Source organism: Somniosus microcephalus, chromosome 1 (genome assembly GCF_052327205.1).
Source record: "Somniosus microcephalus isolate GS21.2 chromosome 1, FLI_Smic_1.0, whole genome shotgun sequence".
NCBI classification, from domain to species: Eukaryota; Metazoa; Chordata; class Chondrichthyes; order Squaliformes; family Somniosidae; genus Somniosus; species Somniosus microcephalus.
In genome coordinates this window covers 369,798,217-369,811,560 of record NC_140987.1, presented here as the reverse complement: position 1 = coordinate 369,811,560, position 13,344 = coordinate 369,798,217, and positions in this window count along the sequence as shown.

The window sequence follows — 13,344 nt, the reverse complement described above, 5'->3', positions numbered from 1 at the left end:
TAAACAAAGACTAACCTTGATTTGGCGGGAGATAAGGGCCTCCACGGAAAAGTATAACTGGAGTCCCGGGGTAGTCATCAGTAGCTTTGCTTTTGCTTGTAGCTGTTCAGCCTGGAGCCTGTAGCTGGTAGCTTTTGAGCTAGCTTGTTTTTTTCGAGAGCCGTGGAGGAACGTCGATCCGGAGACCAGCCAAGAAGGTGATTCGAGTCTGCGTCCTGCCCCGGGGTAACCATCGGGAGATCATCAACAAACCCCGGGCCATTGACGAGGTGAAGGACAGCAGCCCTTCAGAAGAAACCTACCTGAAAATGGTAAACCAGCTGGGCTCTGCGAAGAAACCTATTTGAACATGATCAGATAGGTGGTCTCTGTCCACGCCGCCATCCAGGCCCGCCAGCATCCAGCCTGTCCGTGACCTTCACCTCGTGGAAGAAGAGAGAGAGAGTCGCAGTCCGCAGCGTTGACCACGTGGAGACAGGACGCCTGAGAGGATCAAAACGCAGACCTTTCAAAATCTTATACTTTCCAACGGGATTGGTGAGCATGTTTCTGGCCCCTCACAATCTGATCTAGCTTGGCTCAGGGGGTGGGAATTTAAAGGGGTAATTAATTATGAGTTGTTATCCCTCGATGTTCCGTGTGTTTCCCCATTTCGAGATGACTTTTGTAAAGTATAACATGCCTGTATATATGTTGGTTAGTCCTGTATTATGATTTGTTTTTCCCTCCCATGTACCTTATTGGCTTACATTCAATTTTGTTCCTTTGTGCAATAAAATTTCATTTTGTTTTCATTAAACTTGGTCTATAGAGTATTCTCTGCATTGTAGTTCCTGCCTCAGAGCCCAGTGTATAGAACCTAAGGTTGAACCACTCAAGGTTATACTGTGCAAGAGAGAGAGGCCTCCAGAGAGAGAAACCTTTGCGATCGAAAACCCTTACAGAAAATGGCGACCGTGGCAGAACACTGGCAGCAGGATTGCAATATATTAGACCCAGGTTTGAATGGACGAAATGTTATGGATGAGAGGATAGCGGATTATGTTTTTGGTAAGGTAAATCTCACTTAGCAGTGGATTTCCGATCTCTTACGGGATGGGCGTTCGGTAGATGCAGCCATCAGGTGGACAGAGAGCAAAGAACATAAGAAGTCAGTCGAGAAGGCAGTGTGGCTGATGTGCTACAAGAAACAAGTCCAGATTTTGGACAGAGTTGTTGCAGTGCAGGCAGCCAAGATCACAACCCAGGCAGCAGAAATAGAGGAAAAGGCCATGGATGGGGAAAAACTCATCACAGCGCTTCACGCGCTGAATCAGGAACGCCAAGTTGTAGCCAGCCAACATCAGGCTAGAATAGAGTACCTGGAATGCCAGGTTACTGAGGCAAAGATTCATGAAGCGAGGATACGGGAGAAAAACACCCGCCTCGCACAACAGCTAAGAGTGCAGGAGGAGAGAGTAGTAGAGGTTAAGGCAGCTTACAAGCTGGCCCTCGAGCACAGGTTTGAGAGCGCAGACCATGGCCCCTGCCAAAAGACAATAGAAGACCTAAGAACGGCCTTGGTTAAGGCAAAAGGCATGGGATGCCTCGTAAGACCAAAAGCGAGTCACATAGACTTTTTGAAGGAATCCAAAAACCCGATTCCATGCAAAGTAGTTGTGGCGCCAGCCACTGAGCCCTCAGCGCCGCCGAGCTATAGTGAGGTTTGGCCCGAAGGGGGGTGGTGGTGGAAGAAAAGGAAGCCGAGGTGGAACAGGAGGAGGAACAACCCCTGGTAGTAAAGCCGGAGCCGGCACCAATGTGTCCCACTCGGCACCAGAGGTTCGGTCCCACTGACGCCAATGGCGCGGACGGACCCCACATGAACCAGATTGTGCTGCCCCGCGGTGCCCAACAACTCAGGGCGATGGTGAGCCACCTCCCAAAACTGACCGAGAAGGGAGATCCCTCAGTCCATTTCAGGGAGATAGAGGACACAGCCACTGTCAATGATTGTGATGATCCTGAGCAGGCGAAGATGTTGCTATTCTCCCTGGATAGCACAATCCTTCAGTGCCTCTCAGCAGGGAGCAAGAGGGGACAGAAAGGGTATGTGGAACTCAGGGATGATGTTCTGGAAGTTCTGGGAGTGGACGAAGGTAATCCGTTCCTCTGTGTGGAAGGGACTGTGCAGTTAACTGGAGAACTCCCACGGGATTTCGCAGAAAGGCTGTGGCCAGTGTATCGGCGCAGCTGTCCGGGCATGCCTGAACGGGCTGCAATGAACGATGTTCAGCGGGTTCATTGGCTCCGTTGTCTGGTTGCCAACAGCCTGCCGCAGATAAAGGCCCAAGCCAAATCTTGGTTTGACCCCCAAGGTCCCGGTGTCACGGAGGAGACGGTGCTCCGACAGCTCACCATCGCATACAAGAATTGTAGGAGTCAGGAGACACCTCCCTCTAAGGGAAAAGTGCATGAGGCAAGACCTGCAGCCCCAAGTAAAAAGGAGTGGCATCAGGAAGGGAATCGCCCTACCCAAGCCAAGCTCAATTGCTACGGGTGTGGGAAGGATGGACATTGGCACAAGGACTGTAAAAATCCGTGGAAGGATAATAAGGGAAAATCTCCCGCAGCCCAGACCACCGCCCCAGCACGAGTCTATGTCCAAACCGCAGCCCCTGTCCCAGAAAGAGGAACCGGTGCAGCTATGGATCCCGCGGCAATAGAGTCAATTATAGAGACAATGCAGTCTCTTATGATCTCGCAGGGGAGGGTAGCAGCCACCACCGGTCCTGTCGTTCTCGCAAACCCGACCGTTTCACCCCAATGACTAGAGCCAGCGCAGCCCGTTTACCTGTGTGTGCTGCGATATGATGTATGGAGGCGACCCCTCGTGGAGATAGAGGTAGAGCAGGAAAAGGGAACCTATCTGTTGGATACGGGGGCATCGTGCACCGTGATCCACACAGACAACCCGACCACCTCACCTCTGTCCACCGGGGTCCCATACATTCTGTCTTGCTTCACAGGCAAAGAAGAGGCTGGCGCATTTTCCATCCCTCTCTCCATTCGTTTAGGACCACTCCGCACCAAGTGGAAGTGTATACTGATGAAGTGGGAGGTGGGGGGTGGAAAAGGGATCCTTGGGTCCGATTTCTTAGCAGAACACGGGATCCTCGTGGATCTAAGAAATCATTGTCTTTGGGGAGCATGTAAGGGTAAGAAGGGCGAGGTAGTCATCATCCCAGGGAAGGGAGAAAGGGGGACCCTGTGTACAGTGAAGCCAAAAGAGGGCTACGACCTCGAGCTCATGGTCGCCAGTGCCCCACAAGATCTGCAGGCATATTTTGTCAGACCACCTGGCTACGTTTGCCACTCACAAACACGATTGCGGGAGGGTCACCCGACCCCAAAAACAGTACAACTTCCCCAGGGAAGCGGAGCCCGACATGGAGACAGCAATGTCTTCACTGGCGCAGCAGGGCGTGTTGAGACCGATAGTCACCCATGTAAACTCTCCTTTGTGGCCAGTGAAGAAGACGGACAATTCTTGGAAAGCCACGGTAGACTACAGAGTCCTCAATAGCAACATCCCAGCCTGCGCGCCGATGGTAGCAGCAGTTGCCGACCTGATAGGGAGTATTCCAGAATCCGCGACCACGTTCACGGTGCTGGATATTTCCAATGGGTTTTGGTCCATCCCTTTAAGGAGGGAGGATCAGTAAAAATTTGCCTTTACTTTTAAAGGGCAACAGTACACCTGGAACTGCTTGCCACAGGGTTTCCATAACAGCCCCAGCATCTTACACCAATGTATGGCAGGAAGCTTAAAAGAGTTCAGCCAGCCCAATCAGCTAGTGCAGTTGTAAGGGGTTTTAGATCGCAAAGGTTTCTCTCTCTAGAGGCCTCTCTCTCTTGCACAGTAAAACCTTGAGTGGTTCGACCCACTCGCCCCTTAGATTCTATACTCTGGACTTTGGGGCAGGAACTACAATGTAGAGAAAACTCTTATAGACCAAGTTTGATGAAACAAAATGACATTTTATTGCATATGGTAACACAACTCAAATGCAAGCAGATAAGAGAATACATAGGAGGGAAAAACACAGACAAATCATAACGACACAATACTAACTAAGGCAAACACAGGCATATTATACTCTACAAAGATCATCATGCAATAGGGAAACACACGGAACATTGAGGGATAACAACTCATGTTAATTATACCCTTAAATATCCACCCCCTTAAACCTATCTAGATCTGATTATGGAGGGCCAGAAACATGCTCACCAATCCAACTAGGAAGTGCAAGGTTTTGAACCAGTCTGCGTTTGGTCCTTTCAGGCGTCCCGTCTCCACGTGGATCATGGAGCCCCAGCGAGCTGCGCCTCACCTCTCTCCTGAGGTGGGGGTCGGGGGCGGCTGGACACCGGCTGCTTCTGTCGTTTTATTTTGTCTCTTCGCCCGAGCCTGGAGAGGGCCTTTCATTTCGTCAACGGTCCGGGGTTGGTCGATGATCTCCCGATGTTTTACCCCGGGGCGGGACGCCAGCTCGAACGGTCTTCTTGATGGCGGTTTGGTCTTCTTCTCCTTCCTCTCCGTCGATGGAGAGGAGTCCTGCTGATATTCTCCCGAAGCGACTCCTCTTCACCCAGCTCAAAAGCTGGACAGGCCTGCAAGCTGGAAAGCTGACGAGTGTTGTCTGTGTCTGACCGTAACCCTTACCCGTGTGTTCTCACAATTATACTTCTTTTCCAGAAGCCCTTATCTCGCGCCAAATCAGGTTAGTCTTTGTTTAACTTTTGGCGGGCTTGTTGCGCAACGGGGTAGTTATTATATTTTAAACTATTCTTGGATGCCCGGTAACGGCCCATCTCTGGTCTGGAATGACCTTCATTGTTTTTAATGTCCTGGTGATGTCCTTAATGGGCCCTTGATGCTCTTCTCATGAATATGATACTGTTCCCTTTTGTCTGTTCAACATTTAGATGGTCTTTATCTACAGGCCAATCTCGACTGGATCTGTATCCAATCTATATGTATATGTGGGTGTCTGGTTTCGTTCTCTCAGGAACGGCTTCCAGAACTTACTTTGGGCTGAATCCACAAAGCTGTCTGAGGACTGCAGGAACCATTTCAAAGTGTCCCAATAAGTTGATCACGGGGTCTGGTGGCCATTTTGAATGCCCCTTTTTCCTGGGCTTCTTTTAAAACAGTCTTTAAAATCATGGCCTCTTCTGCCATTCGACCCTTTATAATATAAAGTTCAATTTTGCGAATCCTACACAGTATGTGGACGACCTTCTCCTGTTCACAGATTCCAGGGGGGAGCACGGTCCACTATTGGCCGAACTATTGGAGCTGTTAGGCAGAAAGGGTTTCAAGATAAACCCAAAGAAGGCATGGATCGACCAGCAGGAGGTAAAATTCCTGGGTCTGACCATCCGCGCTGGAGAGAGAGTCATAGACAAGGCTAGACGGGAATCAGTGCAAGATCTACCGATCCCCACCACCGTAACGGGTGTGAGGTCCTTTCTGGGACTGACCGGGTACTGCAGAGACTTCATTGAGGATTATGCAGTTACAGCGGCCCCGCTGCTCCGACTCCTACACAAGGGAGTGGAGTGGTCCTGGAATGAGGGTTGCCAGGCAGCACTTGAAAAACTCAAGGGGGACTTGCAGACTGCGCCAGCTCTGGGGGCCATAGATGGAGGAGAAGAGTTTTTCCTGGAGGTAGCGGCTAGCGGGGATAACCTGAGCGCTGTACTGCTTCAAGAGCGACACAGCAAGCTAAGGCCGGTGGATTACTCCTCCAGGGTGCTCACAGATGTGGAAAGGAGTTTTTCCAATTGCGAGCAGCATCTTTTGGCCACGCATTGGGCTGTGAAAAGGTTGTTGATCTTCACAGGCACCTCTCCCATCACTCTCCACACCCATCACGCACCCACCCGGATGCTTCTGGATGGAAGGATTAAGGATGGGACAGTAAGCAGTGCCCGCATTGCACGCTGAACCCTCCTCCTTTCCCAGATGGATCTGAAGGTGAAGGGTCTCTGCGAGCCCAAGCTCGCGGCCAACATGGTATATCCCGGAACAGCCCATCGATGTTCTGTAGAAGGGGTATGGGAAGTGAACGTAGGTTTGCGGGCCGGGATACATCCCACGGGCCGCGAGATCTATGTAGACGGTTCCAGCACGGTATCTGCTGGAGAACGACTCACAGGGTGTGGAGTTTATGACCCCATAGCAGACATTGCCCTGGCAATTAGGCTCCCCAGCACTATGAGCGCCCAGCAGGCTGAACTGTCCGCGGTAGTGTACGTCGTTACACACTCCGAAATCTTCCCCACCCCATACACGATTTGCTCAGACAGCATGTTCACATGCAATTCATGTACGGAATACCTGGCCATCTGGTCTCGCCGCGGATATACCTCTGCGGACGGGCGACCCTTGACCGTAAAGCCCCTGTTAGAAAAGATCCTGGCCGCATTGGGGGAGGAAGGGGAAGTCTTTATCCATAAGGTGAAGGCCCATTCCTCCACGGAACCCCGCAACCAGGATAACCAGCAAGCGGATACGCTAGCCAGGGAAGGTGCCCGCACCGGCACTTTCTGGGATCCCTATGGGTCCAAACCCATGGCAGTAATCCAAAGCAGGGATGGGACTCAGGGGACCACAGGGGTAACACTGCCCCCAGACCTCAAGACCGTCCAAACCCTAGATCCCGCCTTAAAAACAGTCCTCAAGGCCATCACTGAGGGCAATGAAGTAGAAGGTCTGTACGGTACAGCAGCCCTCTCCATCAAGGAAGGCATGCTGTTCTGAGAGGAACAGTGGGTTGTGCCGCAGCAGCACTGGAGGGAATTCCTTCAACTGGCCCATGAGGGTCCAGGAGCGGGACAGCCCGGGCCTGAGGTCAACTGGCAATGGGTAGAACAGGCAGGATGGTGGCCGGGACTTCGGGACGATGTCCGCGAGTTCTGTGCTAATTGTCTTGTGTGCGCTGCAAACAACCCAGACCCTCAGAAAAGGAAAGTGCCCATGGGACACATCAGGAGAGTAGAGGGACCATGGCAGTCGATACAGGTCGACTGCATCGGGCCCCTGCCCACCGCCCAGGGAGGCTATAAGTATTGCCTTTTCCTGGTGGATGTGTTCACCAAATGGGTAGTAGCCTTCCCTTGCAAAATAGCCACGGCACTTAGCACTGCCAGGATCTTGGTCCGGGAAGTGTTCTCGCGGTGGGGACTACCACGATTCGTGGAGTCCGATCAAGGGAGTCATTTCACCAGCCAAGTGATGCAGAACACCCTCATGCTCTTAGGCATTGAAGGGAAGTGGCACGTGGCCCACAATCCACAGTCATCTGGGATTGTGGAACGCATGAACCGCACCCTCAAAGGAAAACTGAGGAAAGAGACGATGGACTCGCCCCAGAAATGGGCGGAGGTCCTGCCTTTAGTCCTCATGGGGATCCAGGCTAGCCAGTCTAAAAGTACGGGGTACTCCCCACACGAATTAATGACTGGGAGAGTCATGTGAACCCCCACCCATGTACTAGCCCCGGTGCTCACTGAGGGTCAGCTCCGAGAGGTAAATCGGGACAAGTTTGCCCGGACCCTTTCTGAGCGCCTGAAACAGGTTTATGGGCAAGCGGCTGGGAATATGGGAAAGCAGCATCGGGGCAACCGGTTGCTGCTCGAAACCCGTAAGACACAGGAGTGGGAAGTAGGAGATCAGGTCATGGTGAGAAACTATGCCCGAGGGGGGGTTTAGAACCACTGTACATGGGGCCCTACAGTATTGTGGATAAAGCCAGCCCCATGGTATACGCAATGAAGTTGCCCGGACGCACTAAATGGTTTCACATCAATCAGTGCAAACTGTTTAAGCCAGGTGCAAAAGAGCCAACAACTGAAGCCAGGTCTGAGGGCAAAAATCCTCAGCCTGAGGCGGGCAAAGAGTCACAGACCACACAGGCTGGAACCGCAGCCTGCTTGAGGGAAGAAGCTATCCCGCCCACCTGGGAGGTTTCCCCATTGGCCTGGGACTCGGACGGGGAAGAGCCCGAAGACCAGGGCCCTCCCCCTGATCCGAACGCCATCGGGGGGGAGCCTGAACAGCTAGGCCCCGCCCCTGACACGATTCTAGAGGAGGTGGAGTCGGAGGACGGAGGTCCCGCCCTCGGCTCAAGCTTAGGGGAGGTAGAACTTGGGGGCGGAGATTCTCCACCTGTAGGGACAGGTAGGGAGGAGTCGTCTGCCACAGACCCAAATCCCAAAGGGGCAGAGTCTGAGGGAAGGGAGCCGAAGCTGGCAGTCGTGGAGGAGCCACGGGCTGTGAGGGCTAAATCCCAACTACAGGTCCACTTGCTAAGGGAGCCTCGCCCAAGACACCCCTTCGCAGGTCGTCTCGAACACCTCCACCAAGAAAACCCTAGCCAGATTCCCCCTACGTCGGCAGACACCGACTTGGGAAACCCCTGGAAAAATGCTGTCCCCAATTGGCAGATAAAGGCTGCGGGGGACCCAAGCTACAGGTCAGTGCAGCCCCGCCACAGGGAGCGGTGAGCTGCAGTCCAAACAGGGATTAGGTAGGCCGCCCGGGGATGGACGGCGCTGTACATAAGTTTAGTTAATTTTAAGATTGGTTAAGTTTGAGGTGTGTAATTTAAGGCGATAGTATGTATAAGTAGGAGTTTTGGAATCTGCCCAGCATGTGTGTTTGTTTTGGATCGAGGTCGAAAGACCCGATCATGCCTTCACCTAGGCCAGAATCTCTCGGGAGCCTGGCTGTATCGTTTAATCTGTTGCAGGAACCAAAAGTACCATGGAAAAGATTCTCATCGCGCTCGCGGTGATCAGGTGTAGCTGGGCCTATCGGGGCTACACCAAGGACTCCATAGTCTATGGTTGTTCCTGGGACACAGCCCCCATCGCGACTGATGGGACAGGTGAACGGGACGTTGAGGAAACAGCCACCTACTTCCACGAAGGGAGATGGCCAGGATGGCTGGGGTCGAACTCTATGGAACACTCCAGCTAGTCAGGATTTGCTTACAGAGAGACTTCTCTAATGTGTCCCAGGGTGAGGATCATCACACCCAGAGTCAGCATTACCGTCGGGAAGAAGATTTGTTTGGTCTGCACTGGACATGTTCCTTTGGACCGATGGTGGTGGCTCAGGAAGCTGAGCAAGACCATGAAGAACTCCACGGTCGAGTGGGAGCGACTGGGTAACAATACCCATCGGGCTATTATGGGGACTCATGGGGGATTGAGTGTCTGCTGGGGCAAATGGTGGGAACCAGATGAGGGGATTTACATCTGCATGTGAGGTTCAGAACGCATCTGCCCCACAGGCGTCGCCATCTTTTTCCAAAGACAGTGGCAGGATGCTGGGAAAGGGATGAGGTGGGACGTTAACACACAGGCGTGCAGAGTCCCGTACTCTCAGATCCCAGTGAATGCCACTGAGCTCATCACCCGCCCCCGTAAGCCCCCGCCCACGATTCTGGTAGCCAAAACCCGCAAGGAAGGGTGCCCCACCACTACCAAGGGACCCGGGAACGGATTGGTATTAGTGCCCACAGGTCAGGTGCTGTACCAAGGGGTGCACTACGCGGTGGCCTCGGTGATTTTAAACCTCACTGAGGTGCGATTGCCGGAGTGGTGCCCCAAGGAAACGGAGCAATTGTACCAGGTCCTGTTAACATACATGTGCAGACAATTTTATGAGTTCGACTTTGCCGATGTCGACAGAGCCGGACAGTACACCACACCACATGAGGTCTTGGACAGGGTAGGGAGACAAGGAAGGGGTACAGTAAATGATATTTTTACAGCCTTTAACACAAGGACTTCCGTCATCAACACTCTGGATGACGTGGAGCTGCAGACCCAGATTAATGGCTTAAAAGGGCAGTTAAGAAAGATACTGACGGATGAGAATAAGGTAGTGGGTTCTGAGTTAAATGAGGACCAGGCCATGACACTACACTTAAAGGAAATTATAGCTGAGCTGGAGAAACACCCAAAAATGGTAAATGCTCTCATCAGAGAGGATCGGAATGCGTCAGATCGGGCTGCGCAGAACAAAGCATGCGTGCTGTATGGGGCGTGGTTACTGGGCGAGGGCCGCAGTAATCTGGAGGATTTAAAACAAGGTTTGGTCCCCTCCTGGATCAGCAATAAGCACCCCGCAGCCCTCCACCCTTTTGAGAACGCATTGAGTCCATGCCAGCTCAGACTAGCTTCAGAGGCCTACCCAGTCCCAGTGGACAGTGGGCGGTCTAATCACGCCATTATGGGTATAGTGGTAAGAATGCCGGTTATGGGAAAGACAGCTAAACCTGCCCCGGTATACAGGGTGGAGAACATTCGAGTCATTCAAGGGGGTGCACACATTCGCTATACAGCGGTCCCACCGTACTTCATTCGATGGGAGAATGCAATGACGGGTACCGACCTCTTGGGGTGCCGGAGCTGGGGAGCACACATCATCCTGTGTCACCAGCACTTGAATGCCTATTCAAAACCACAGTGTGGGTTCAGAACTGCTGGCGCAAAGCCTATAAATTGCACCATGGAGGCAATGGCACAAGGCCATGTGCCCCCGCAGGTGGCATATATAGGAGGTGGGACATACTGTGTCACCACTGCAGCGCCCCACTACCAACATGGACAGCACGGCTGGTGTCTGGTCAGTGACAGCAGTTTCTGCTTTAAACCCAAGGCAGAAGTTCAAGTGGCCCAAGAGCGAATTGTCCCATTCCTGAACCTTCCACTGTTCACATCACTGTCAAAGAAAATTTCACTGATCTGCAACGATTCGTTGCACATTTTGGGTATATCATTCCCCCTCTCCCTGAACACCTCACCTAGATACTAAAAGCCGTTGCCGTTTCACAGAAACATTTTTACACGCTGGAGCAGAAGACATTAGAAATAAGGGCAGACATATTAGATATAGTGGCCCCACAGTGGTGGGACCTGTTCACTAATATAGAAGTCCCTTCATGGATTAGGATAGCCTCTCACATCCTTGTAGTGTGTCAGGTTTTTATTGTGATTCATTTACTGTTTGTACATTGTAAGAGGGACAAGCATGTCCAGAAGTATGAGAACAGAGGAGAATGGAGAGAGCATTATGTGTGGGTTGAAGAGGAGACACCCGTTTAGATTTTTGCTGCTATGTATAAAGTTAAAGTTTCCCTCCCTCCTCTATTTTTGATAGTATTCATGCATGATTTTGTGTGTATGTTTCTTTCTTTATGGTATTTTTATTGATTTTTATTATATGTGTTGCCATTAATAAAAGAGAATATGTATGAACCAGGTGGTGTAGGCATATTAGGCCCCCCTCCACACCTGGAAATGGGTGTGTCAGATTTAAATTCCAATGTGTTGCCATCTATAGATGCTTAATGTACACTGCGGGTTTTCTAAAATGGGAAATGCATGTGTCGTGGGGTCGTAGATAGGTAAATACAGGGGATGGTTTGATTGTGGAGAGTCAGAAAATTTTGCTCACCCAGAATTATGATACTTCAAGCAAGTTATAGTATCATCAGGGGGGACTGTAAGATTTGCAAAATTTGAACATTGTCCTATAAGGGTCTATTGGCAGAAAAGGCCTTAATTTTAAAGACTGTTTTAAAAGAAGCCCAAAAAAAGGGGCACACAAAATGGCCACCAGACCCCGTGACCAGCTTTTGGGACACTTTAAAATGGTTCCTGCAGTCACCAGACAGCTTTTGTGGATTCAGCCCACAGTAAGTTCTGGAAGGCCGTTTCGGAGAAAACGAAACCAGAGAGAGCCACATACATATGTATTGGATGCAGATCCAGGCAGATCGGCCTGTAGATAAAGGCCATCTAAATGTTTACCCAGACAAAGGGAAACAGTTTCATATTCATAGGGAGAACATCAAGAACCGTTTAAGACATCAAGAGGACATTAAAAACAATACAGGGTCATTCCAGACCAGAGATGGCCGTTATCGGCCATCCCAAAGTAGTTTAAAACATAATAACTACCCCGCTGTGCTACAAGCCCGCCAAAAGTTAAACAAAGACTAACCTTGATTTGGCGGGAGATAAGGGCCTCCACGGAAAAGTATAACTGGAGTCCCGGGGTAGCCATCGGTAGCTTTGCTTTTGCTTGTAGCTGTTCAGCCTGAAGCCTGTAGCTGGTAGCTTTTGAGCTAGCTTGTTTTTTTCGAGAGCCGTGGAGGAATGTCGATCCGGAGACCAGCCAAGAAGGTGATTCGAGTCTGCGTCCCGCCCCGGGGTAACTATCGGGAGATCATCGACTAACCCCGGGCCGTTGACGAGACGAAGGACAGCAGCCCTTCAGAAGAAACCTATCTGAAAATGGTAAACCAGCTGGGCTCTGCGAAGAAACCTATTTGAACATGATCAGATAGGTGGTCTCCGTCCACGCCGCCATCCAGGCCCGCTAGCATCCAACCTGTCCATGACCTTCACCTCGAGGAAGAAGAGAGAGAGAGTCGCAGTCCGCAGAGTTGACCACGTGGAGACAGGACGCCTGAGGGGATCAAAATGCAGGCCTTTCAAAATCTTATACTTTCCAACGGGATTGGTGAGCATGTTTCTGGCCCCTCACAATCTGATCTAGCTAGGCTTACGGGGTGGGCATTTAAAGGGGCAATTAATTATGAGTTGTTATCCCTCGATGCTCCGTGTGTTTCCCCATTTCGAGATGACTTTTGTAAAGTATAACATGCCTGTATATATGTTGGTTAGTCCTGTATTATGATTTGTTTTTCCCTCCCATGTACCTTATTGGCTTACATTCAATTTTGTTCCTTTGTGCAATAAAATTTCATTTTTGTAGTGTATGTACCCGTCTAACTTTAAGGAAATTATTGTATGTAACCGTTCACCTTTAAGGGAACTACTTTAAGTGTGGCACTACTTGTTTGGCTTCTGTATACGGTAATACCGACAGTGACCACACCAGTATATAAGGGTTGTGACAGGATTACTCGGGCAGATTTGCCCTGACCTTCGAATAGTAAAGACCTGTTTGTTTGTTACTTCTGAAGTCTGTATCGTTATTAACTGTACAACTCACAGACTTTACAGTGGCGACGAGTCCGATCGTACCCTGCGGCAAGACTACCAAAGCAACGAAGAGCGTCAAAGAGAGGCAACCGCCCTCGTCGTGCTGCTGGAAGAAAACACGAGGCTGCAGCAACAGAAAGGAAGCAGACTAGCAACAAAAGTTTTCATCAACAACAGGCACTGACTACCCTTTTACCACGGTGCGGAGTGAGCCGATCAGCAGGAAACAAGGCGACCGCGGAGACTGTGAGTAGGGGAAGGGGTAGAGAA